At 44.8% G+C, this 24,838-nt stretch overlaps 1 protein-coding gene across 3 annotated transcripts in view; it reads left to right on the forward strand.

The window, feature by feature from the left end:
* COMMD10 (COMM domain containing 10) overlaps positions 1-24,838 on the forward strand; it is a 207,789-nt gene that overhangs the window by 180,618 nt on the left and 2,333 nt on the right. The gene's annotated exons all lie outside the window — the stretch shown is intronic.

Below are 24,838 nucleotides of genomic sequence, written 5' to 3' on the forward strand. Positions count from 1 at the left end.
TGTCCAGATTTTTATTTATAAAAGTTACAGGCCTGAACTATACCACCGTAATCAGTGATCAAACTACCAGTGACTTCTAAATCACAGTAGTTCAGGCCATTCTATTAGACCTTGCAGTAATATATATACTATTTGCCAGAATGTATTTTGCTGTCAACAAAGATGCCAAATGTTTTTCTCTCTAAATATTCACTGTTTATCTTTTTTTACCACAACTGGGCTTCCTGTCGTACAGAATACAGGTGGTAGCACCCATGAATATGCATACTTTATACAAGAAAATTCTACATCATCCCCCTACCCCTCCCATTTATACTTTTTACCTTCTTTTTACACTTTATAGAAGGGGGGAAAAAAACTTCTACCTGCTTCTTGGTGTGTAGAGAGAGCCTTTTGACAGACACAATTTCAGTACACAAAGGAGGGGCTATACATATGGAAATTACCTTTGGTAGGGAGTACACATAGTGCCTAGCTGCATGTTGAAGGAGTGAATGAAAATGAAATGTGGAAGAGGCAAAAACTACACACTCTGAATCCTGTCATCTTTTTCCTTCCGTGAAAGAAGCACACTTAAAGCTCCAGTCTTGTGAGCACACTGTTCAGAAGGACTCTTGTATCTATATTAGTGTTTCTCAATATTTTCAGATTCGAGGTACCCCTTGGAAAATGCCAGCTCTAAGTTTTCACTCTTTTTTTGGCCTACAGAAAAATAATAGAATAATTTATCTGTTTTAAAGAACTCAAAGACCACAGCCATGCATTTCTATTTGTAATCTCTGGGTTTATCTGGTGAATCCCTTTAGTAAACTTAACATAATGTGGCTTCCCACAGCACCCTTGAAAGGATTTCAAAGCACACCAAGATGCCATGGCACTTTGAGAATCACTGTCTATACAGAATCCAGTTAATTCCAGGTATTTGCCTGTACAAAGATAGGATGGTAGAGTTAGAGGTGAAGTCTGCATAAGGTTTCTCTACTTATTAGACCAACATAATATCTGTAAGCAACCCCATAGTCATTTAGCACCCATGAAATGAAGATTCCTCCTTATCCTGTGTAGATCTCCAGCAGCTAGCTCAGTACTTGCAATTTGTCTTTAAACTTCCTGTTTACAGGGGGCAAAAATAAGCCACATAGTTCAAAGCATCTGTAAGGATGGCTATATTCGAATATGGTTGTCAAACAGAATAGCTAGTTTTACATGATCAGCATCTCATATCCCTACTGTCATTCTGAAAATTACGTTTCAGACACCACAGTGTATAATTCAAACTTGTAAACGAAACATACTGATTGATATTGCTTTGGTTGCAGTATTCAGAAATGTGAACATAATTGACTTCAAATGCTGGCACCAGGTAAAAGAAACAATATATATTTGATAAAAAGGAAAAGGTACAGCCTTAGGCCTCTGAGAGATGTTCAGTTTAAAGAACCACAGCATCCGACCTGCGATCCCAACAGTCATACCTCCTGTCTTATCATGTGCGTATGGTAGGATGAATGATTTTGAAATCAGAGAATAGATTTCTATCCTGCCTTACTTGTCAGTGCAAGAGGAACCTGGGATTCCTCTGAATCAGCAAGTTAAAATCCAACTGCTGGCAGTCAGCTGATTGTCAAAATCCCAGATACCACAGCCTGATCTCAGGATCCTCATGCACCCAGACCTTTAAAATCCCATGTGCCACCCAGCTCAGTGGGACATGGGGTTTCAACTGTGTCCCAGACCCTAGAGGTGCCCCATGTTGGATCTCAACTCTCACCTAAGGGGCCCTTTACACTTGCAGGTAAAGGCGCAATGGGATCTAATATGTGATCCACATAAGCACCGCCTCTGCAGGAGGTGTGATTGTGGGATTGTGCATTAGATCCCATTGCACCTTATCGCTGGTGCAGGGGGAGCTACAACATGGCTTCAGGGCTTGTAGTGGTGCAGCACCAGGAATGTAGGAGAATGCTGCTGCCGTTGCGAGCCTCATGTGGTGTGGAGGCTTGCTGCGGCGGCAGGATTCTTCCCCATGCACCTGCTGTCAGCCCCACAGCTGATGATGTTACCCCTGCTTGAGCTCTGTGAAGCTGACACAGCTCATAGGGGAGGCAGTGCTCTTCCCACTGTGAACCCTGCAGTTGATGAGACTCACAGCAGAGGTAGCACTGGGAACACTCAGCTGACGGGGCTCCCAGCTGTGGGGGGTACCTGGGCACATGTTCAATTAATGTTGAGATTAGAAAAAGCTGCAAAGTTATTACACATTTTTTATGGAATAATTTTGTAGCTTTTTACTTGTTGTATCATGCCATTAATTAGTATAATTAGCTGGGTCACAACTTAAGGCATGAATAACTGATTAATCATGCCTTGCATCTAATGTATAGGGGAGGTCTTAGTGTTGGATCTGTCATGACCCAGCCCCAACTGGCCACACATCCAATTTAAGATATGATACAAACAAACCACAAAGTTGTTACACATTATATGTGGAGTAACTTTGTGGCTCATTAATTGTATTATTATGCCTTAAACTGACTTTAATACAGGGGTAGGTAATTATTTCTGCTGGAGGGCCACTTAACGAGTTTTGGTGAGCTGTTAAGGGGCATGCACGCAATCTTTCAGAAAGTATCATTTTAACAAATTATAGATTTAAAAAAGCATATACTAAAACTCAAACATCTGCTATAATCTATTTTAATTTTATTTCAAAAAAATATGTTTTGTCCTTATTTATGTGGGGGGTTTTTAATTAGTGTATATAGAGGTGATTGCATAATGGCTCAAAATATTATTTTGTATATTGTGTGTGTGTATGGCAAGTGTAGCATGGGAGGCTGCCCATGCACTAGTCCCGGGAGTCAGCCAAGGGCAGAAGGAAATGAAGAGGGGGCTGGGGTCATGTGCAGCAGAGCTCTCCTGGGTGTTGCAGGTGCAGTCCAACCCTTCTTCCCCCTCCCCCTCCACCCCCAGGTCCACAGCTGCCTCTGTGGTGCTTTACATAGCTGTGAGCCCTGCCTGGAGCAGCCTGCACCATGCTCACATCTGGGGCTGGTGCAGCTGCAGCCATGCAGGTACTGCATGGCTCTCCACCACCTCTAGTGGCTCCTCCTCATGCTCCTGCTACACCACTCCAGGTAGCAGGTAACTCTGGGAAGTGGCAACAGCTGTGGGGGCAAGCGCTGGGCACCACATGCTCAGTCAGGCAAGGGGTAGGTGCAACCAGGTGGCTCCTGCCTCCATGCATGGGGCTCCATCTCCAGCTCTGGGTTGCCTTCTACCCATTCTACCTGCTCAGTGCAATGAGCAGCCACTTGCAGGATGCTGAGTGTGTGGAAGGTGGCTGGGAGCTGGAGCTAGAGCCCCATGCACTGTGGAAGAAGCCTCCTGGCTGCAGTTTTCCCTCTACATGGCTGGGTATATGGTGCCTAGCACACATCCTTATGGCTGCTGCTCCTGCTTCCCATTGCTACCTGCTGCCCAGAGTGGTGCACCAGGGGCAGGAGGAGGGGGAGTTTCTGGAGAAGGGGGGAGCTGAGCACTACCCAGGCAGCTACAGCTGAACTGGGAGCAGCACCTCTGGGAAGCTTTGCACGCCGGCTGGAGCTGAGGCTGTTGCGGGGCACAGCTAGCAGTGTGACCTTGGCTGCCCCAGGCAGATCCAATAAACTGGTGGGCTCCAGTCTGTGAGCTGAATCCACTCATGTGTGGCCCGGATCTGGCCTGCGGGCTATATTTTGCCCACTCCTACTTTACAAATGCCTCTACACAAACGCTCATAGTATGGGCAGCAAGCAGGAGGAACTCACCCTCCTGCTGGCTGACACCAGCCCGGACATAGTGGGGATTACAGCAACGTGGTGGGACGAAATGCATGTTTGGACGGTGAATGTCATGGGCTATAGGCTGTACAGGAGGGACAGAATAGGAAAGAGAGGTGGGGGCGTGGCGCTCTATATTAAGGAGGAATACACATCCTCGTTAATTAGCAAGGAGTCAGGGCAGGGGCACTCTGAAGTGCTTTGGATTAGAGTACAAGGCAGTTGAGGGGAAAGGGACTTAACGGTGGGAGTCTACTACAGACCACCCAACCAGGGAGAAGAGCTTGACCAGGAATTCTTGGGTCAGCTCATAGAGGTAGTGAAGGCTAAGGATGTGGTAGTCATGGGGGACCTGAATTTCTCAGACATCTGCTGGGAAGAATAGTCAGCGAGGTCTGAACGCTCACGTAGGTTCTTGGCCAGAGTGCAGGATCTCCATCTAACCCAGGAGGTGCACAGCCCCACCAGGGGGGATGCCTTGTTGGACCTAATGCTGGCCACGGGTGATGACCTGGTGAGGGGGCTGCGGGTGCTCAACCACCTGGGCGACAGCGATCATCGCCTGCTGGAATTCACCATCCAGCACAAGGTGGCAAAGGCCTGCAGTAAGGCAGTGGCCCTAGATTTTAGGAGGGCAGACTTCAACGAGCTAAGGAGGATAGTTGGAGAAGCGCTGAGGTCCCGGAGGGGAGGGGAGCCAGGTGTCCGAGGAGAGTGGTCCCTCCTTAAGGAGACGATCCTCCAAGCCCAAAGGAAGGTAATCCCAACGAGGATCAAAGGGAGCAGGAGAGCACACAAGCCTCCATGGCTCACCAAAAGCATCCGGGAATGTCTCCTTGCTAAAAAGGAGGCTTACACCCAATGAAAAGAAGGGGTCATCACCAGGGAGGACTATTCTGTAGTTGCTCAGGGATGTAGGGGTGTAGTTAGGAAGGCCAAGGCAGAGATGGAACTGGGGCTAGCTTCCCAGATTAAGGACAATAAGAAGTCCTTTTTTAAATACGTAGGGGGTAAAAAGAAGGTCCTGGGTAATGTGGGGCCCTTGCAGGACGCCATGGGAAACTTGGTCGTCACACCAGACGGCAAAGCTAACATGTTTAACAATTTCTTTGCCTCCGTCTTCCTAAATAGGGACCAGAACAGCCACCTCCCTGCTGGGCCTCCCTCAGGCCCTGGGGGAGGCACACATGGGCCACGGGTTAGCGAGGATTTAGTTAGGGAGCTTCTGGAGGGGTTGGACGTATTCAAGTCAGCGGGCCCGAATGATCTCCACCCTAGAGTTCTAAAGGAACTGGCCGAGGTCATTGCAAGTCCCCTGGCACAACTTTACGAGCACTTGTGGTGCTCTGGTGAGGTACCAGAGGACTGGAAGAGGGCCAACGTGGTCCCCATCTTCAAAAAAGGCAGGAAGGAGGACCCGGGAAACTATAGGCCAGTTAGTCTTACCTTGATCCTAGGCAAGCTGTTGGAGAAAATTATGCTGGCACACATCCAGGAGGGGTCAGCAGGGGACTGCGTGCTTAGGGGCAACCAAAGGGGTTCATCAGTGGCAGGTCCTGTCAGACCAACCTGGTGGCCTTTTACGATCAGATCACCAGATCATTAGACGCAGGGGTAGCAGTGGACATAGTCTTCCTGGACTTCCGGAAGGCTTTTGACACTGTCTCTCACCCTGTTCTCATTAAGAAACTGGGGGGCTGTGGTGGAGACACCCACACAGTCAAATGGGTTGCCAGATGGCTGGAGGGCCGCATCCAGAGGGTGGTAGTGGATGGGTCCTTCTCAACCTGGAAGGACGTGGGCAGTGGGGTTCCGCAGGGCTCGGTCCTCGGGCCCGCACTGTTCAACATCTTCATCAGTGATTTGGATGAGGGGGTAAAAAGCACCCTGTTCAAATTTGCTGATGACACTAAGATGTGGTGGGGACGTGGGCACACTTGAAGGATGCAACAGGCTACAATCAGACCTAGACAGGTTACAAGGGTGGGCAGACGAGAATAGGATGGGTTTCAACACAGACAAGTGCAAGGTGATGCACCTGCGGAGGAACAACCGGCACCATACCTACAGGTTGAGGAACTCCCCTCTTGTCAGCACGGAGGCGGAAAGGGATCTGGGGGTCATCATTGACTCCAAGATGAACATGGGCCAGCAGTGTGGGGGTGCAGTCGGGAAGGCCAACCGCACCTTGGCATGCATCCACAGATGCATCTCGAGCAGGTCCAAGGAGGTGATCCTCCCCCTCTATGCAGCACTGGTCAGGCCGCAGCTGGAGTACTGCGTGCAGTTCTGGGCGCCGCACTTCAAGGGGGATGTCGACAGCATGGAGAGGGTCCAGAGGAGGGCCACTCGTATGATCAGGGGACAACAGGGCAGGCCCTATGAGGAGAGGCTACGGGACCTGAACCTGTTCAGCCTCCAAAAGAGAAGGCTGAGGGGGGATCTTGTGGCCTGTTATAAACTAGTCAGGGGGGATCAGCAGGCATTGGGGGAGTCACTGTTCCCCTGAGCACCGCCAGGAGTGACCAGGAATAACGGTCACAAGCTGGCAGAGGGTAGGTTTAGGTTAGATATCAGGAGGCGCTACTTCATTGTCAGGGCAGCTAGGATCTGGAACCAGCTTCCAAGAGAAGTGGTGCAGGCTGATGCAGGCAACCCTGGGGGTTTTTAAGAGGAGGTTAGATGAACACCTTGCTGGGGTCATTTGACCCCAGTACTCATTCCTGCCATGGCAGGGGGTTGGACTAGATGATCTGCTCAGGTCCCTTCCGACCCTAGAAACTATGAAACTTGTGGTTGGGTTACTATTTTAGGTTAAGTTAACCTGTTAATTGTTTCTTAAATGTAACCTATAGCAAGGGCCTTTGATTCAGAATGGTAGATTACTTGGTTATATTATTACTCTGGATCTACACACTGAGTTAAACTTATGTTTGCTTGCTCACACTCTCTTTCTCTCAGATCAGGCTCTTCTATAGCAAATAGGTATGCTTTGATGAATGAACTGACAAATTACAATGTAATTCTAAAACGCCTTGAAATTGTACATTATCTAGAGAGAATACAAGCGGTTTTTCTTGCTTTTAAACTGCATGAAAAGATGTCAAACCTTTCATACCTTTAAAGCAAAAATAACAAAAGAATAAGAATTTCATCAAGCTTTAATCTAAAGGATAATACCTGTAGTCATTAAAAAGTATTAAAATTTAGGGATTGAAATCTTAGGTAGTAGTGCTGTATAGTTTGGTGAAGAAATATTTTTGTCCGATCTAGTGCTATCTGTGTATCCTTGGTCAGTGTTTTGAGTTACTGATTCTGGTCTTGGTTCATCTTAAAATTAACCTCCCTCAGTCTCTTCTTCTGCCTATCAATCCAGATTGGATTTTGTAGGATCATCATAAAGTGATCTCCCAAGATATGAAGCTTGCATATCTCAGTTGAGAAACATTGAATTCAAAGTGCCTTCCTGCTTTTGTATTAATCTGTATTCCTTAAATGGTGTCATAAAAGGTGGTGTTTGATTTTTAGGATTAAATAAATCTCTTGTGCAGGGTGGTAGGCAATTTATTTTGAACCACATTCTGATGTCAGTGTTTCCCTTGATCAAAGAGATAGCAAATATGCAGGGTCTTGCAAGGTTGTTTCTTTAAGAAGCGAGGTTGATTGTACAAGTCACGCATTTTTTTACTGTGATACTGTTTGTTTATGAAGAATGTACCCCGAGTCATCCCTGAACACAGCAGGAACAAATGGGAAATGTTTTTCTTGGTGCAGACATGCAGACCTATCTTTGTAGCTTGTTCTGCGCCCCAAAGAGCTCTGTTTCTACCGCTGCTTGAGTCTCACACACTGCTGGTCACAGTTCTCACTCTCTGCTGGCTTTCTGGATGCTTTCTGCTTCTGACACCCCCACATAATATAGGCATCAACTTCAACAAGATCTGTAATTGCTTAGCGATCAGACATGCCTGCTAACAGCTGTTAACACCTTCCAGCACAAAAGCTCTGCCCATCATCCATAGAAAGTCCAAAATGATGATGCTATGGGCCCCTCTACACGTTATATCTATTGCACAGTTACTTTGTTAATTGCATAATAAATTAGGCTGGTTGCCTTTGTGCCTATTAAATTGACTATTGCGCCTTAAAAAGGTCCAAGCACCTATATGAAGTTATTGCTCTGAAATGTGTATAATAAACTTTATATCTGGTTTCTGTCCAGCTTTAATGCACATGTAGGCAGACCCACAGCTGGGAGACTGCAACCAATGCAGTCTCCCACTCACAAGGGTGTGGCGCACTCCGGCTGAAGAAATAGCAGCTGCTGTGATCTCCCAGCCATTGCAGTCTCCCAGCTGTGGTTTGCTCCATACCCCTCCCTGCAGCTGGGAGACTTCAACAGTGCTGCTCCTCAGTTGCAGGGGCTGAGTCCTGCAGCTGATGGAGCTCTCAGTCCCTGCTGCACCCCACACCTGGGGAGACTCTTGGTCCTGGCTATGGCCCACTCTGTCCCAACTGCATATGATTTCTGTGGCTGGGAACCCCATCAAGAAAATGGGGTCTTCCAGCCTTGGAAACCTGCTTCTTACCAATTCAGGGGGAGCCCAGGATGTGGCTCCCTCTACAGCAAGACAGTTGGATCTAATACATAATCCCACGGTCATGCCTCTTGCCATGCACATGTGGCACGGCAGGAGGCACGGGTTGAGTGAATCACACAGATCTAATTGCGCCTTTATCTGCACATGCAGAGGGGGCGCCTATGGGTGACCTGCTTCAGTAAGAATGAAAAAAAATTACAAATTTTACAAGCTCAACTATTTGCATAATGTCTTTCTGTTCAGATATTTTCACGTCACCCACCCAAATCAGTTTTATTTACATTTAAATTTCCTTAGGTCTTTTTTCCCCCCTGCCTGATTCCCTTTCAGCCAAAACTTTTCAGCTGGCTTGTGACAAGTGTCTGTTATTATTTCTGTGAAAATCATGACTGACACAAGAGAAGGAAACCAAGCTCAGGGAGGGAGTTTATGCTGAAGTTGCCCTGCACAGATCATCAGGATGAAAGGGAAGTACAAGCTGATTCTTTTGTTTTTGAGTTACCAATCACAGGCCAAGTTTTTCTAGGACCGAACACTCAGTCAACCATGAGAAACTTTTCTACTATAGATAAAGTTTACCCTTCTGCATTTGTTGTCAATCACTTGCTTTAGCATTCTAAGCTTCCTTTACATTAGAAATACAGGTGTTTCTCTAAAAGTGAAGAGGACAAAATCCTGGTTCAGAATAAATCAAATGAATAACATCCCTTTGAGTCCATGGGAGTAGGTCTCATCCTGCAGGCCTCAGCTCAGAGGAGCACTTGAGATCTCCCCAAAGTTACTGCTGTAACTTGCAAAATCTAAGCTTCACTGACGATCTTTGTTTTTCTGAAAGTGAAGAAAGCTTTTATGCTGTAAACTAATATATTGCTTTGTTATTTTTTAAGCCAAATATACTCAAATATTACCACCACAAAAGCTGTAAACTTCCTCCTTTCATCTAATACTGCTGTATTTTAATAGCATGTTCTGAAGCTCCATTTATTTGAATGGTTATCCCATCTAAAACAGCTGCTAGAACAGTTGTGCTAGAAACGGACCCAGACCACTGTCCTCAAGTCAGAGCCAAATTTCTTTTCTATGAAATGTTTTATCAGACAATTATTTTGACTTCATAGATGGACATCCACAAGGTTTGAAACAAGATCTGAGGATCCTCAGTTCAGTAGGCTTCAGAAGTGGGAAGGAGCTCATATCCAATTTGTACACAGTAACAGTGAAACAATTTGTAATACTTGGTTAACCATCTCAGCTGCAAGCCAACTTTGCATAGGAGTTCTGTGTAAGATTTCCTAGGGGCTTAATTCTTACTGTCTCTTGCTTAAGCAGAGAGTTTTGGCCCCCAGCTCTGTCAGTGTTTTTTGGTTCCTGAGGAATGAATCTGTAGGCTCTTGTTTTCCAGGACACTTCTGTAAGCTGCAATATTTGGCATGCCATAATTATAATAGCTTAAGCTTCTATGAATTTTCAGGTCCTGGATATTAGGTTAAATTCGCTCTAGTGTTTATGCTGTTTAGACCCTGAGAGAGACTCCAAGAACAGAAAATTAACCAGAATGAGGTGACAGAAAACAGTGGAGCCATGCATACCTTTTCACGTGGCAAGCTTATACACCAAGAAATGCCATTTTAGGTTAACCAAAAATATTCACAAATTTGGGTCAAAATCAGCAAAGAATTTAGTTCCAAAAAATGGGGATTATGAAGGCGGGGGGGCGGGGCAGACGGGGAGGGTTTTCTGCTCCTTTCTTGGCTGGAACAGGAGGGCCTAATAACACACTGCATGCATCTATGCTAGACATTTACTACAGAGCTGCCTAATTAGCTCTGCAGTAAAATCTCAGCTTCTACACAAGTGGCCCTATTAGGCCTCAGTAAGCAAACTAACTCCGCCATAAGTTAGTACTTGTAAACACAAGTACTATCCTATGGTGCCATTCTTTAGTGCATAGCAACATGTGTGTAAATGCTGACAGGGCTGGCTGGAGCATGAGGGTACTTCATTGTGGGGTCTGTCTGCCAACTAGCCCCATACTGGAGCACCCTCATGCCTCAGCCAGCCCCCCTGCAACACATTAAACTGGGTTGGAGCAGCCCCGGGTTGGCAGGCTGGCCCCACAGGTCTCCTGCCGGCTGTGTTTATTCTGACCCAGCCCAACGTGGTGCAGTCCTAGACACACATGAACATGTGGCACCTGGGAGCATTAAACTCTGGTGCACTATACACCAGGTTTATTACGTCACATTAATTTAATGTGTAGACATGCCAGCTGTCTCCATGGAAGTGGGGCAGGATCAAAGCAGACTGGGATGCTGGAGGACAATATCGTGGCTTCTCTCAGAAAGGGAAGTTATATAGATGCTCTTCTGGGAGTGATTTAACCATGGTTGTTCTCAGGATATTTTTCTTCTGGAATGGCCATTTTCACTCAGAGAAAAATCCTGAACAGCTATACATTCATGGTTCCTCTTGGGAGAGCAGCAACTGTCCAAGGAGAAACTGAATGTCTGTACATGGTCTTAGTTTGAACACAGATATGACTATTGGATGTCTTATTTTGGAGAATTCCTTTGGCAGGAGGATGCCTAAGGAACTGGAAGCATAAGAACATAAGAATTGCCATTTACTGGGTCAGACCATAGGTCCATCCTGCCCAGTATCCTATGTTACACAATGGCAGAGCATGGATGCTGAAAGAGAGTCAACTGGGTGTGACCAGGTTTTCTTCCCCTGTTCTTCTCTCACTTGCAGTCTTCAGCATTTAAGGCCTAGAACAGTGGTTTCCAAACTGTGGGCTGCGAACCCAAATAGGGACACAACATTAGTGGATGGGGTCATGATGCAGCATTCTCCCCTGCTCCAGGTCCAGCCAACTAGAGTGCAAAGGCCCAGGGGAAAGACAGCAGGGTGGGGAGCCCCAAGCTCACAGTGGGCAGCCCACATCCTCCCCCCACAAACAAGCTCACTCTGGCCATGCCACCTGCACAGGAAAAAAAGGTGGTTGGGGGGGAGCGCCACTTTCCAGTCTCAGCAGCTGTTGTTCCCTGCAGGCAGCAACTGGGGCTCAGGTGCTGCTGGGGTGGAGGGGCAGGGGGCTGTGGGTCCTGGCCGTGGAGGATCTGGGGAGAGTAGGGGGCTGTGGATTGGGAGTGAGGGGCACTGGCAGGGCCAGGGGGCTATAGGTCAGGAGTGTGGAGCACCTGGAGGGGTTGGGGGGCTGTGAGTTGGGAATGAAGGGTCATGCTGAGGAAATGAGGTCATGTTGAGGAAAAGTTTGGGAAGCACTGGTCTAGGAAGTTTGGATTCAGAGGCTCTATCCTCAACTCCTATGCTCAACAGCTATGGATGCTCCTTTTGTACAAGAATTTGTCCAGGCCCTTTTTGCATGCAGCTAAATTGTCAGCTTCCACAACATCTAGTGGCAATGAGTTCCATACTCTAATTGCACAGTGGGAGAGAAAACTCCCTTTTGTTTTAAACATACTACCTACTAGTTTAATTTTGTGACTCAAAGCGCGTTTTTACACATGTTCCAGGACTGGGGGGTGGTGAGGGGAGGTCACTTTAATTACAGCATTAAGTCACTATTAAGTCTGGACAGAGGGCTCTTATAATAATGTTTGTTATTGTCTGTGTTTGGCCACAGCTGCGGTTTGGGTTTTCATCTGTGAAGGCTGGCCGCACAGCAACCTTGACTGGTCTAGGACCAATTCAGGAGGGCATTCTCCGAGAGCCACTCTAATTAAAGCGTCTGCAGTGTCTCATGTATCACTGTCCCCGTGCTTCAAAATGGTGGTGGGGCGCTTTAACTTAAGCTCATCAAATGGTGGCAGGGGCACTGTAACTTAAATTCGCCACCATTTTGAAGTGCAGGGACACATATGAGACATGGAGGCTACTGAAGTGCAGTAATTAACATACTCCAGCAGACTCAATTGATCAGATCTGCTCTGCACTGTAATGACAGTGTTGGAGCAGTCTCCCTGCACATCTGCAGGCACCCCTAGGTCTTATACGGTGCAAAAGAGTAAATAAATGCATATTTACTTTGTTTGCTATGTAGTATTTTGTAAACCCTTATCATGTATTGTCACCCCTTCCCATGTGTCTTTTTTTCTAAACTGAATAGGCTGCTTCAGTCTCCTCATACAGAAGCCCCTTCATACCACTAATCACCCTTGTTGCCCTTCTCTGGATCTTCTCTAGTTCTTCTATATCTTTTTTGAGGTGTGGGGACCAGAAGGCACTTTTAAAGCTACTCTTTTCTGCATTTATATGCAAAATATACATTAAACTTCCTGTGTAACTTTGAGAAACTTTGGGCCCCTCTACACATGCAGGTAAGGATCTAATGCACAATCCACACAATCATGTCTCCTGCCATGCCACATGTGAATCAGATCCTATCATGCCTTGTTGCTAGTGCAGTGGAAGTCCAATCCTGGGCTCCCCCTGTACCAGCAAGAAGCAAGTTCCTGTGTCTGGGAACCCCCTCAGCTGACGGGTCTCCCAGGCATAGGGGCACAGCCTACACATGCAGATTAAAGTTGGATAAAAACCAGCTATAGCGTTATTACACAGTTTCCAGCAATAATTTTATAGTTGGTTGGACCTTTTTAAGGCACCAGAGTTAAATTGAATGTGTAGCCACCCTAAATTTAATTGTGCAGTTAACCAGGTAATTGAGTAATGGATATAACATGTGGGGGGGGGCCTTTGCTTCAGAAATATAAGTGAAATGTTGAGTTTCTTCATCGTTTTTATTTGAAAGGAAACTGGCTTCAGATTACTACAGCTAACATGCTTACATTGTAACTAAACTTTAATTTAAACACTCATTTAAGTGTGCATATGGTCTTCCTTGATTTTTTGAAGATTGCTCTGCCAGCACAAAATGGAAACAGCTTAAATATAAACCTAGATTTATAATGGTCTTAATTTCTTGCATTAAGAATTGTGAATAATTCTACCGATGAATAAAAAAAGTTCAGAAATAAAATAATTTTTGCTGATGAATAAACTGTCTTAGTGACTGAAGTAGAAAAATCCTGACTAAGAAAAGAGAAAATAGATTTTATATACTTATTTTTTCAGTCTACACAGTGTGTAAGCAATACGGAGTGATTAAGTTGTGAATGCCTTGCTAGGGTTTCTTTTACTGCACCTGGTAACTATACATTTTGGTAGGAAGAGGAATACATCTTTAAATTACTGATGAGTTTCATTCTTCAAAAAACTTAGTACAGTAATGGGAATAAGCTATAATTTGCAAAATAAGGAAACAGTGCATGAAAATTGTTGCTTTAAAACCCATGTTCCTGAGGCTGATCAAGGAACTTTAGTAACTACTGTATTAGGAAGGGGTTGTAGTCTACATCATATTTGCCCATTTTGTTGCACATGCTTGTGCTTATTTATTACATTTCGCAAGAACTTTCATCGTACCATGCCTTCAGGCAGGAGGTGTTGCATAGTCTGAAGCTCTGTGCTACACTCACAGGTTGTTGAACCAATGTTATAACACCACTTCTTCATTAGATCCTTGGTATGCCAATTTAAGTACATAGGTGGTTGAGACATCGCCACCTTTGCCATGGTTCGTCAGCCCCTGGTGGTAAAGACTCAGCCACTGGAATGTCTGTTTTTTGCGGTCTGGTATTTTCTTTAGCCTCTCGTACCACATCTGTAGTTGTGTAGCCTCAGGTGTGGCATCAAAAAGTTGGTTGCTGTTGAGGAAGCTCCTGCCTGACTTTAGACATTTGTGTGCTGCGAAATGGTTGTACAGAGGGTGTCTCACATGTTCAGTTTGTCTCGATCTTTCTATCCTGCTTGCCCCTGATGTCAGGCAGAATGATTCTAGCCAACAGATATATGATGTTTAGGCTGGCAGGCTTCAGACATCCTGTGATGTATCGGCAGCTATCATACAGAATTGGCTAAAGTGTTTAGCACATACAGATCTCTCCCATAAAGGACATGCATACTGAGCATAGGAGAAGCCGACAGCCAGAGCAGTGGTTTGGATGATTGAGGGGCTAGCTCCCCATTTTGAGTTGCTGAGCTTATGCAGTATGTTGTTACGAGTGCTCACCTTTGCTTTTGTCTTCATGATGTATCCTTTGTAGAGAGGATTCAATCAAGGGTGACTCCAAAGTAAACTGGATTTGGACAGTAGGATAGTAGGGTCCCAGACCATATAATGTTGAACTGGCAGTTGGCCTCATGGGGTAGTAGTGATTATTAAAGACATTTGTTCTTTTATATAATTATATCTGGCAACCACAACTAAGCTTTTCTCTATGGGGCCTTAAAATCTGTACACTTACACACTTCATTTTGCAGCTAATGACTGCCGTGTTGTGAATGTTGGTGTGCACTGTTCAAAATGAGGGGAAAGATCCTTGACTACTCGCAAGAAGTTTCGGTAGACTTTTTTTCTAGCCATTGGAGAAGGAAGGGCAGCAAGATGCTTGACCTGTGAAAATTATGTCAGTTCATAATATCTAGGGATTAACTTCATTAGCTATTTGGCAAAGCAGGCCATTTGTTTATTTTTAGGTGTATTTTTACAAAAACAAATCACATAAGTCTGCTTTTGCATAGGTACAGCAATGCTGCAGCTTTTGATTTCTGCATCTTCTAGGGCTCTAGGCTATGTTTTCATTGTCAAAAAGGGATGGCCAGGTTAATATAGCTATTTCTGTATACATTCTTAGTGAAGACAAAGCACTTTTATCATAATATAATTGATCAAGGCCAGTCATCTACTCCCCATATCATTTTTAAAGGCTCAGACCCATATATATTCAAACACACTTGTTTTCTGAAAAGTGTCAGAGAAGCATAGAGGTCAACCCAAGAAATTCTTATGGAGTAATTACTAATAATGTATTGCAGAGGATCTGAGAGGCAGGATTTAATACAGCTGATTCTGGCCTTTCTTAAAGACTACAATAAATTCTACTTTAAGTAGGGATTTGTCTGAATGAGAGCATACCTTAAAAATATAGAAACATTACATACTTACAAACTACACCTTAAATAGATATGGTTATTTTTTATAAGAAAAATCTCTTAATTTCACATTTGAGGTTCTCTTTTATAGTATTCACATGTTAGGACCTAAAAAGTCTGGGTACAACATTAATATATATGACTTGGTCAGTAAGATATGGATTTTCTATGACAATCATCATTCATTTTCACAAGGAAATGTAAGATTGGGAAAAGGAAGAGGAGTAAAGGTCAAATTTTGTAATGATGTGTCAGGTGGTATAATTTAGAAATCTTACATCCAACTGATCTCCCTTATGGTCAGCTGATTCCTTTTGACTTGCGTAATACCCATGTATTGATGCATGAAGGGAGTCTTAATTGATATGACTTATACTCCGAAAGAGGTGAAAGCAGGAGTTAGCTTCCCTTAGCATACTTTGTTTTGAACCCTCAGCTTCTCTTGCTGTGTCACAGTTCTCTTCTCTGAGTCTTCAAGATCAGTGTAGAATCGCCTACAACTCATTTAGACTCAGTGAACTGTAAGATGCATGATAAAATGCAAGGTGTAGGGATATAATAAAAATCTGTATTGATATAAGCATATGTTGAATGGAAATCTAGGTTCCTAAAATACTAGTTTAAGTACTTTAAAATGTATCTGAATTTGGCTCTAAATATCCCCATTTATTTATCTGCACTCTGTACATTAGATATTTGAATAGGTTTTTATTGGAATATGGTGGAACTTGAAAGGTGACCAAAAAGTTAATATATTAAACGTATATAATTCTGAACTGGATTAAGACCACATTAAAAATTAGCAGTATATTGAATTTGTGTTGGCTCTATTTAGTTGCTATTAGCAAATTACAACTGAATAAACTGAATGTTCCACATGAATTAAAAATTTATATAGCATCCCTGTCATCAGTGGACACTTATAAATACAAGCCAACCTGTCCCTCCATCTGTTTGCTTTGAAGAAGTTGGCATTAATTTCCTAAGTTAGTGGATCTCTTCGAAAAAGTAGTTGTAGCTTTGCGATTTCTCTCTCTGTCTTTCTCTTTCTTTCTATATCTTGCTATTCTATGCAGCATGTTCTTCATTGGCTGTTGTTGGTGTCATTAGGTCACTATTAAGTCTGGACAGAGGGCTTTTGTAATAATGTTTATTATTGTCTGTGTTTGGCCACAGCTGCAGTTTGGGTTTTCATGCTGTTCCCATCTGTGAAGGTTGGCTGCACAGCAACCTTGACTGGTCCAGGACCAATTCTGCAGGGCCCATATGTAGCATGGTAGGTCAAAACCAAGAGGACAAATGTTTAAGTCAGTGATTAGAAGCTTAGTTATTATCACTGATGAAGGCCCCTCCCACATATTTCCAGAGACATGTCCCAGGGCAGTGTATTGGACCCCAGAGAGTGTCTTTATGTGATAGTCAAACGTGCTGCAGGAGGCTGAAAGATCTTCATATACAATGGCTGGCAGCTCAGAATCGGCATGGATTTTCTCCATCATTGTCGCATATTAATAATTTATGTTTAGGGGTGCTATGTTGCTAAACACCATGGTGAAAGGGGGAGCCCCAAGGTTTATGAACACATGGGTGAGCATATTTGGGCACTAACTAGCTTGTGTGTATAACTGGTGTTTGTGTTGAGTGGCACCTGCCTGGGACTCAGTAGTCTGTAGTTGAATAGCAAATAGTGAATGCTATTTAAGAAGGTGTACAGTGACACCCCAGTTGAGCCAGCTAATTTACTCTACAGATTACCGGTATTACATGTGCTGATTTTAGCATTTTGTTACTTTGCTTCTGAAAGGTTGGAGTCCAGTCCAGGGTCATACCAGCTCCAGCTCATGTCTCTTAAATGATGCATTCAGTTCTTGGGTAGAGAGAGGTTTTTGAAGATAGAGTATACTTGTTGCTGTTTTGGTCACAGTGTGTGGAAGTCGCCAGTTGCTATAGTATTTGACCAGATTGTCCATGTTGCCATTCAGGTCAGCGGTTCCTAGGTCATGACCCCAAATGGGGTCACAACATCTGTGAATGGGGTCACTCTCCTGCTCCAGGTCCTCCCACCTGCTGGGCAGCAGAGAAGGACAATGGGATGGGGAGGCCCAAGCCCACAGCGAGTCACCAGCATCTTCCCCCCCATATGAGCTCTGCTTTGGCCACAGGGGAGGGGGCGGGGGAGGGAGTCAGGCTCTGTGCTCTGGCCTCAGCAGCAGCCAGGGCTCAGGAGTTGCTGGGGGGGTGGGGTGCAGGAGGCTGCAGGCCTTAGCCCTGGGGCCCCTGGGGAGAGCTGTGGGTCAGGAGTGAGAGGCACCTGGGGAGGGGTGGGGGGCTGCAAGTTGGGAGTGAGGAAATGGGGTCACGCTGAGAAAAGGTTTGGGAAGCATTTCTCTGGGTCATAAAATGTCTGAGCATGGTTGCTGAAGCAAATGTCATCTGTGTGAATGAACTTTTGTGAGTGGATAAAAATGTGAGTGCATTTTTAGCAAAGATGAAATAATATTGCAAGCATGCAGGTCTGAGTGGAGGCAATTTTTCTTTTCCATGTATTGTATTTTCTCACATCACACCCAAAATAAAAAAGTGCAACTTGGTTTTGAAAGGCAGAATGTAAGACAACAAAAAAAGGTTCTTCCAGAGTCGGGGTTAACTGTGGGACAGAGTAAGTCCCTCTAGGAACTTTCTGTGTCCCCGGGCTGTGGCATCCCAGGAGACGATCTAGGAGAGACGGCAGGAACTTCCTGCCACACCAGGAAATTCAAGTAGTAGTTCAAGATACTGATAGCGGTTCACTTGCTCTTTAAGGCACAAGCTACTGTGCTCAGCTAATAACCATAGTTTCGAGAGGATTAACACAGGACTGTGCCCCTTCAGCTTCCTGAGCCCATCAAGTGGCAGCTATCTTGGCAGCTTCATGACATGCAGTTCTTCCAGGTGTGCTTCTTTTCCAGTGAAGATAACAGCTTTCCCATTTAACAGATGAACCCCAACTTTGGCAGGCTGATTTTGGGGAGGGAAGTTCAAAATAATATTTTGCCCCTATGTATGGCCCAAACTGCCTGTTGTGAAGGAACAGTTCAGTAGCGTTAGCCAACCGTTTTAAAAGAACTCTTAATTACTTGAGAAAAACTATGGTGCCAGAGAGAGAGAGAAACCAAGATGCCAGACTGTATCATAAGCTACAGTCAAATTCAGAAGCACCACTCCAGCCTTGAGTTTTTTGCTCAGTGCTAGACCTTGGTTGTAAGTGCAATGGCTTCAGAGAAATCTAGCTTGCTCAACACAGTATCATCCACCTCTGGAGACGGGCATGGAAGAGTAAGATGCTCCAGGACCTTGGAAGAAATAAAGTCAGTAGCAATATAAGTTGGTAGTTCATTGGATTGTATAAGTCTTTCCTAATTCTAGCAGGAATCTGATCTTTGACTGATATCAAGTCATTGGTAATTTACTTTCCCTGATATCATACGTGAAAAATTAGGCAAGACAAAAGGAACCTGATGGATGGAGTTGATTCAGGGATTCTGGAAATACACTGTATGGCAGCATTGGGGTTTCACTATTCAGGTCAGTGACTGAGGTTCTGAGGGATTCCTGCTCACAGAACTATCACAGTCATGTCAGGGTTTTTAGCATCAAGTTAACTTTAAACCCAGACATTCACACTTTATTTATATCCTCTCAGTGCCTGGTTTGGTAAGTGGGGATAGCTGCGTGTATAAAGGGTTTGGTGAATATGTAAGGTCCCAGGCAACTATCATTAGCACTAATGCTTTTGACATCCATGTGTTTAGACTAAAACTGTTTTCAAGCAAATACTTAGAGCAGAAGATATTTTTAAAATGTTTTTCTTTTCTTTTCAATTCTAATCAAGTCACTTGTCAACTTTTTAAACAGATTTATTTTCATATTGTTGTGACAAAACAACAAAACCTGGAGGCACTAAGCTTTACATGTTGTGTTGAAGTTTTTGTTGCTTGTATTTCTTTGCTGAAACAGTTATATAGGGCTAAAGGACATAACAATTCTCTGTCACTGAGTATAAGCTAAATGTTTGTTTAGCAGCAGTGGTCATTTTATTGAACTGCTGGAGCAAAGCCGTGTATTAATGTTGATTGGGAACAGGAAGAATTCATCCTCCCTCCCTTCGCCTCCCACACAAAGAGATTTAGCCTTAGAACAACTATGTGAGAGTTGGGAGAGAATGCAATTATTATGAAAGTGAGACTTTAGAGTAAAGGGGAAGATAAAAAAAAATTGGGGGACAGTCCTAATCAATTATACTTATTAGTTTTGTCCAAAATTTCTCAAGGGAGTATACATTTATAAACTGACACATGACTGAGATGAGAGGACAGGCAAAATGAAACCAGATTCTATCAAATGACATGAAGAAAGGCAAATGACATCAAAGTTTAATTTAAGCACTTAAAACATATATAGTAATGTTAGGTGACTCAGAGTGTTAATTCACACATTCTTGAAACTTAAGGATGTGTTTCTCACGGGAAGTCAGTTCAGCAATAAGAATGTTCTGGGGCTGATACAGAACCTTTGATTTGCACAGCCCTAAAAAGTTGTAAATATATTGTTTCATTTTTGTTAGGGATAATAAGCACTCTGAACTCAATCAAAATTTAATTTAGTCCAGAGTGCAGCAAGCAAACCTCTGTAGTCACACCAGCCAAAATGAGCATATTACCCAGTGCCTTATCATTCCATGTTTTCAGTTTTTATTTTCCATGTTTTATGTTCCATGTTTTCAGTTTTTATTTTCAAAATAAAATCCAGTAATTTTTCTGGGTTTTCCAAGCATAAAAACCAGGTTGAAATCGGCATAAAAGGAAGAAAAAAAAATCAGTTTAAATCAGGGAAAATAGTAGTACATTCCTGTGCCAGTGATTGGGGGGGGGCAGGCGCTGCCTTTGGATCTGGTGCTCAGGGTGGGTGGCAGTCTGCTCTTGTTCAGTGCACAGATCCGGGGGCACGTGCCCTCTGAGAAGACCCCAGCACAGCTCCCCAGCCTGTGGCCCAACTAGGGTGCATGTAGCAGCAAGAACCACAACTGCCCACCCTTCACCCACTGATTTACAGTTCCCTCCACAGTTGGGGTCTGCCATTCCCAGGGCCGCTGCAGCAGGGGCTGAGGTGAGTGGAAACAAGTGAAGCCTTGGGGGATGCAGGGCACAGCGCAGCTTGTCCATCCTTATGCTATCCCCTGCTGCAGTGGCCCTAGGAGCAGCCAACATCAGGTGCCTGCAGCTGCTGGGCTGTGCTGTGCCCCAAGCCCCCCGAGGCTCCACTTGTCCCCCCAGGGCTGCGCAATGCCATGGTGCAGGCAGCTGGCGTTGGCTGCTTCTGGCAGAGATGACCCGAGCAGGGTGCAAGGCCTGAGGCAAATCAGCCTGTGCAAGGCCCTGCCTCTGGACACAAGGAAGCCAGCAGCAGATTCAGCAGTGGGGGGCGGGGTGCCAAGTGGCCAAATGGGAAGCCAGCAGCAGCATGGAGTCACCGCAGCCACTCCACCCAATTCTGTGGTGCCCCCAAAGTGTGGGGCCCGGGGCAATTGTCCTGATTTGCCTTCCCCCCCTAGGAATAGCCCTGGCTTCCAGGACTGCTGCAGCAGGGACTGGGGGGTGTGGGAACAAACTTAGCCCCGGGGGCACAGGGCATGGTGCAGCTTGTCCCTGCTATGAATGCCACTAGGCTATCAGACAGTTGGTTTTGTAACCTAGTTCTCAAACCTAGTTATTAGTTTAATTGGACTTGTCCCTAAATATGCATTGTATTCTCACAGAATATGGATAATAAATGAATAATAACCATAATGAATAATAACCATAACCAAATGAATAATAATCATAACAGACTGTGATCTTTTCTGGAAACCTGCCATGGCATTGACTTACCATCTTAGGCATTGGTTGTGGTGGTACTTTGTGATGGTACCTGTTCAGAAACTTCTAATTACATAGTTATAACCATGTTACCTGTTGCTTTTTGCTTGAAACACTTCAGGTAATAAGTAGGGACCTAACAAAATTGAAATTTTGGAGATTTTGTGAAATCTAGCAGTGCCTATGAAAGCAGGCAATGCCCACAAAATCTGCAAAGGGGGAGGGAAAGAAAATCACTGAAAATAAAATACTGGCTCCTTAGAGGGAGCCAGCAGTCTTCAGGGTGCTGCAGCAGCCCACTGAGGTAGCAAAGAGGGGAGGGAGGGCTCCTTGCTCTAAGGGATGCCGGCAAGATGCCCCTACCCTTGCCCCTCGCCACTGATTTGGCTGTGAGGGCTGTCTGTCATATGGACCTGCCCCTCTCCAATTAGCAGTGGGGGATGGGGCCGCATGGCAGACAGCCCTTGTAGCCAGTCAGCGGTGAGGGACAGGGCCACTGGGCTCCCTCGGCCAATAGGAGGCTTTGGGGGTGGTGGGGTGCTGCACTCTGACCATGAAATGGCTGCCAGACCCCTTGGATCAGTACAAGATATAAAGAAAATGGTCTGTATTGGAAATCAGCCTGAAGTGGCTGATAATTTGGCTGATAAATGCCTGTGCAATCATGCAGCGACAGTGCAGCACCAGGCAGTGAGGAGCAGAGTTTAGCTGTATGCAGCTGGTAAGTCTGTTGTGGTGGAAGGGGAGGGGGGAGGGAAGGGGTGTGGGGGGGCAGATCATCGCCCCTCATGGTGATGGAGGGAGGGGTCAGGGGCAGGCGCTACCCAGCTGGGGCAGGAGTGGGACGGAGCTGCGGCTCATGGGGGGGAGCAGCTCCCGCCACTGTGCGCACCCCAGGAGGGCACCAGGGAAAGAGAGCTTGTGTCCCTGGATCTGCGCAGGGCAGCCAGGCTGCAGACTGGAGCCAGGGCTGTGCCTGGCTCTTCTCGGCAGGGGGGCTACGGAGGGGACTGCAGCCACCCCAGATTTCATTGTAGCCCCCTGTAGCACACGTCCCAGTGCCGCCACCACTGACTCAGTACAGGCCCAGCTCTTCCCAGTGTGTGGGTGGAGGCGGGGGGTTAAATTGGGACTTTGGCTGGCAGTAGTGGTGCTGGGAGTGACACTACAGGGGGCCTATGGCAAAATTAAGGGTGGCTGCAGCCCCCCACCTAGCGCCCCCACCAAGAAGAGCCCAGCGCAGCTCCAGCTCCAGCCTGCAGCTTCTGCCCCCCTGCCCCCCCCACAGATCGGGATGCACATGCCCCTCCCCCTGTGCCCTCCCCGGTTGCAAGCAGCAGCAGGAACCCTTCCCCTCCCCCCAACGAGCAGCAGCTCTGTCCCATACCTGCCCTGGCTGGGCAGCACCTACCCCTGCCCCCTCCCTCCCTCACTGCAGGAGGAGTTGATCTGATCCCCCTGTGCCCCTTCCTTCCCCCCTCACCTACCACAACAGACTTACCAGCTGCACACAGCTGTATTGGAAATCAGATCAATATCAGCACGTATGCCTCCTTAATATTGGCTGTGGGCCACCAAAATCTCTTTCAGTGCACCCCTAAAATAAGATGTTGCAATGTTCCAGGTTTTGCTGGTGCTATATTTGCATGCTGTTGTCTAATCGTTCTGTGCTCTTCTGTTAAGATGATGTGTGATCTATGCAAGTGCTTTCCCCCCAGCATGCACACACAGAAGTGTGTTTCAGTGGAGTAGTAGTCCAGGTACCCAATGAGATTGAGGGATTCTGTTGTACTGATGGCCTTACACTTCTGCCTTTAAACTCAAGTTCATTACATGTCTTAGACTACAAACCTTCTTTATTGTTTTGTAAGCCCTTCAAGTTTCTCTAGATATTTATACAGTGCCCAGCACAGTGGAACCCAAGTTTTGTTTAAGCTACCTGAGCATTGCCAAACTATAAATATTACATACTAATGAGAAATAGGTCACCGTCTGTTAACAGACACATATTGGCTTTGTTGTAGTGTAAATAAAAAAATAAGGCATCCATGGGACCACCTTGCAATTTTTTCATTGTTTTGTATCTTAACTGTAGCTTTATTAACATGGATGCTTAAAGAAGAGTATTAAAGAAAATCTTTAGTTCAACTGTATAACGTGAAGCTGATCTTAGCTTGGCTACATAGGAACAATCTCCTAAAATGTCAAATCTTGATTGCTATTTACCCAAGCTGGACCAGACTTTTATTTAAAGTGATAAATTTAAAGTAGGATACTCGATTACTTTCACTTTGACCCTTCACTTTTCCTTGTGTCTATTACAGTCATTAAAATAAATAAATAAAAGCCCTGAAACTGAAAATACTAACCCTGCAGGCTGGTACAATAGATTCTTTTCTTCATAATGTTTTTCTCCCCTTTGCTGAAGAAACCACTTGTTTGCAATTTCTTGGTTTTTTTAGCTGATAATTTTTTACAAATGCTTTTACTTTTCCTGTTAGTTTATTTTTGCTTTTACTTTTCCTGTTAGTTTATTTTGCTTTTTTAGAGAGATTCAATTGGAATCATGGCAAAAGAAGTACTGTTCTAGTTTGTTTTATTCACCATCCTATTCCCAGAATTGCATTGTTCAGTCCCACATGGGAAAGACCTGTGTCTCATACAAATTACTGGTCCCTTTCTGGGTCTTTGTAACCTTCCTGAAATTGTTGGAAAGATGCCTTTTCTCTGCAAAGGCAGAAGGAGGCATTGCACCAGACAGGCTGGCCCCAGAAATTTTATGGCTCTTTAATATCTGATTTGAGCAGTGATTATTAGGCAAGGTTGCTCCAGCTACTTTGAATCCATTGGATCAGCTCACAGCAGTATAAATGGTTATGAATCAAGACTTATACTAATTAAACTAAGAACAGTGTATTTCCCATAACTTTGTTTACATCCAAAGTTTCCTTACCAATTCACTCTAAACTGATATATGGCATTCTTGTCTTGATCCATTAGCATATACCAAGGAGTCGGTACCAATTTAACTAAATAATTTTCTAAACTGACAAAGTTAAATTGGTGCAAAGTGTGTTTATAGACAAGATACTTGACTAGGTTTTCACAGAACCTTGGTAGATGTTTTTTGGAAGTGCTATTTTATTATTGAGAACATTGACCAGACTTGAAAAGTCTAAAACTGGCAAATAGTGTATGAAGTAATAAATTATAAATTCAGTGAAAAGAAAATAACAAAGTTATAAGGCGTGCCAGGAGAAAAAAATGGGAAATAAACTTATGAAGGTATGGAACCTGTAGAAAAGCAAATGATCACATGCTTTTTTGATATTTAATTCTCTGTACATTTCCTTCCGTTTCATTCTTTTCAATGTTCAACAGTTTTGTTAGGAGAAATTTCAGATGATGTGTAGAAATTCACTATTATTTTCTATTTACTTGAAAAAAGCAGGTTGTGCCCCCAAAGTTGTTATACTTGACTTCCACTGCCATTTGTTTGCCTTTTGTC

Source organism: Crocodylus siamensis, chromosome 3, assembly GCF_052110815.1.
Source record: "Crocodylus siamensis isolate JL-2025a chromosome 3, ASM5211081v1, whole genome shotgun sequence".
Taxonomy (NCBI): domain Eukaryota; kingdom Metazoa; phylum Chordata; order Crocodylia; family Crocodylidae; genus Crocodylus; species Crocodylus siamensis.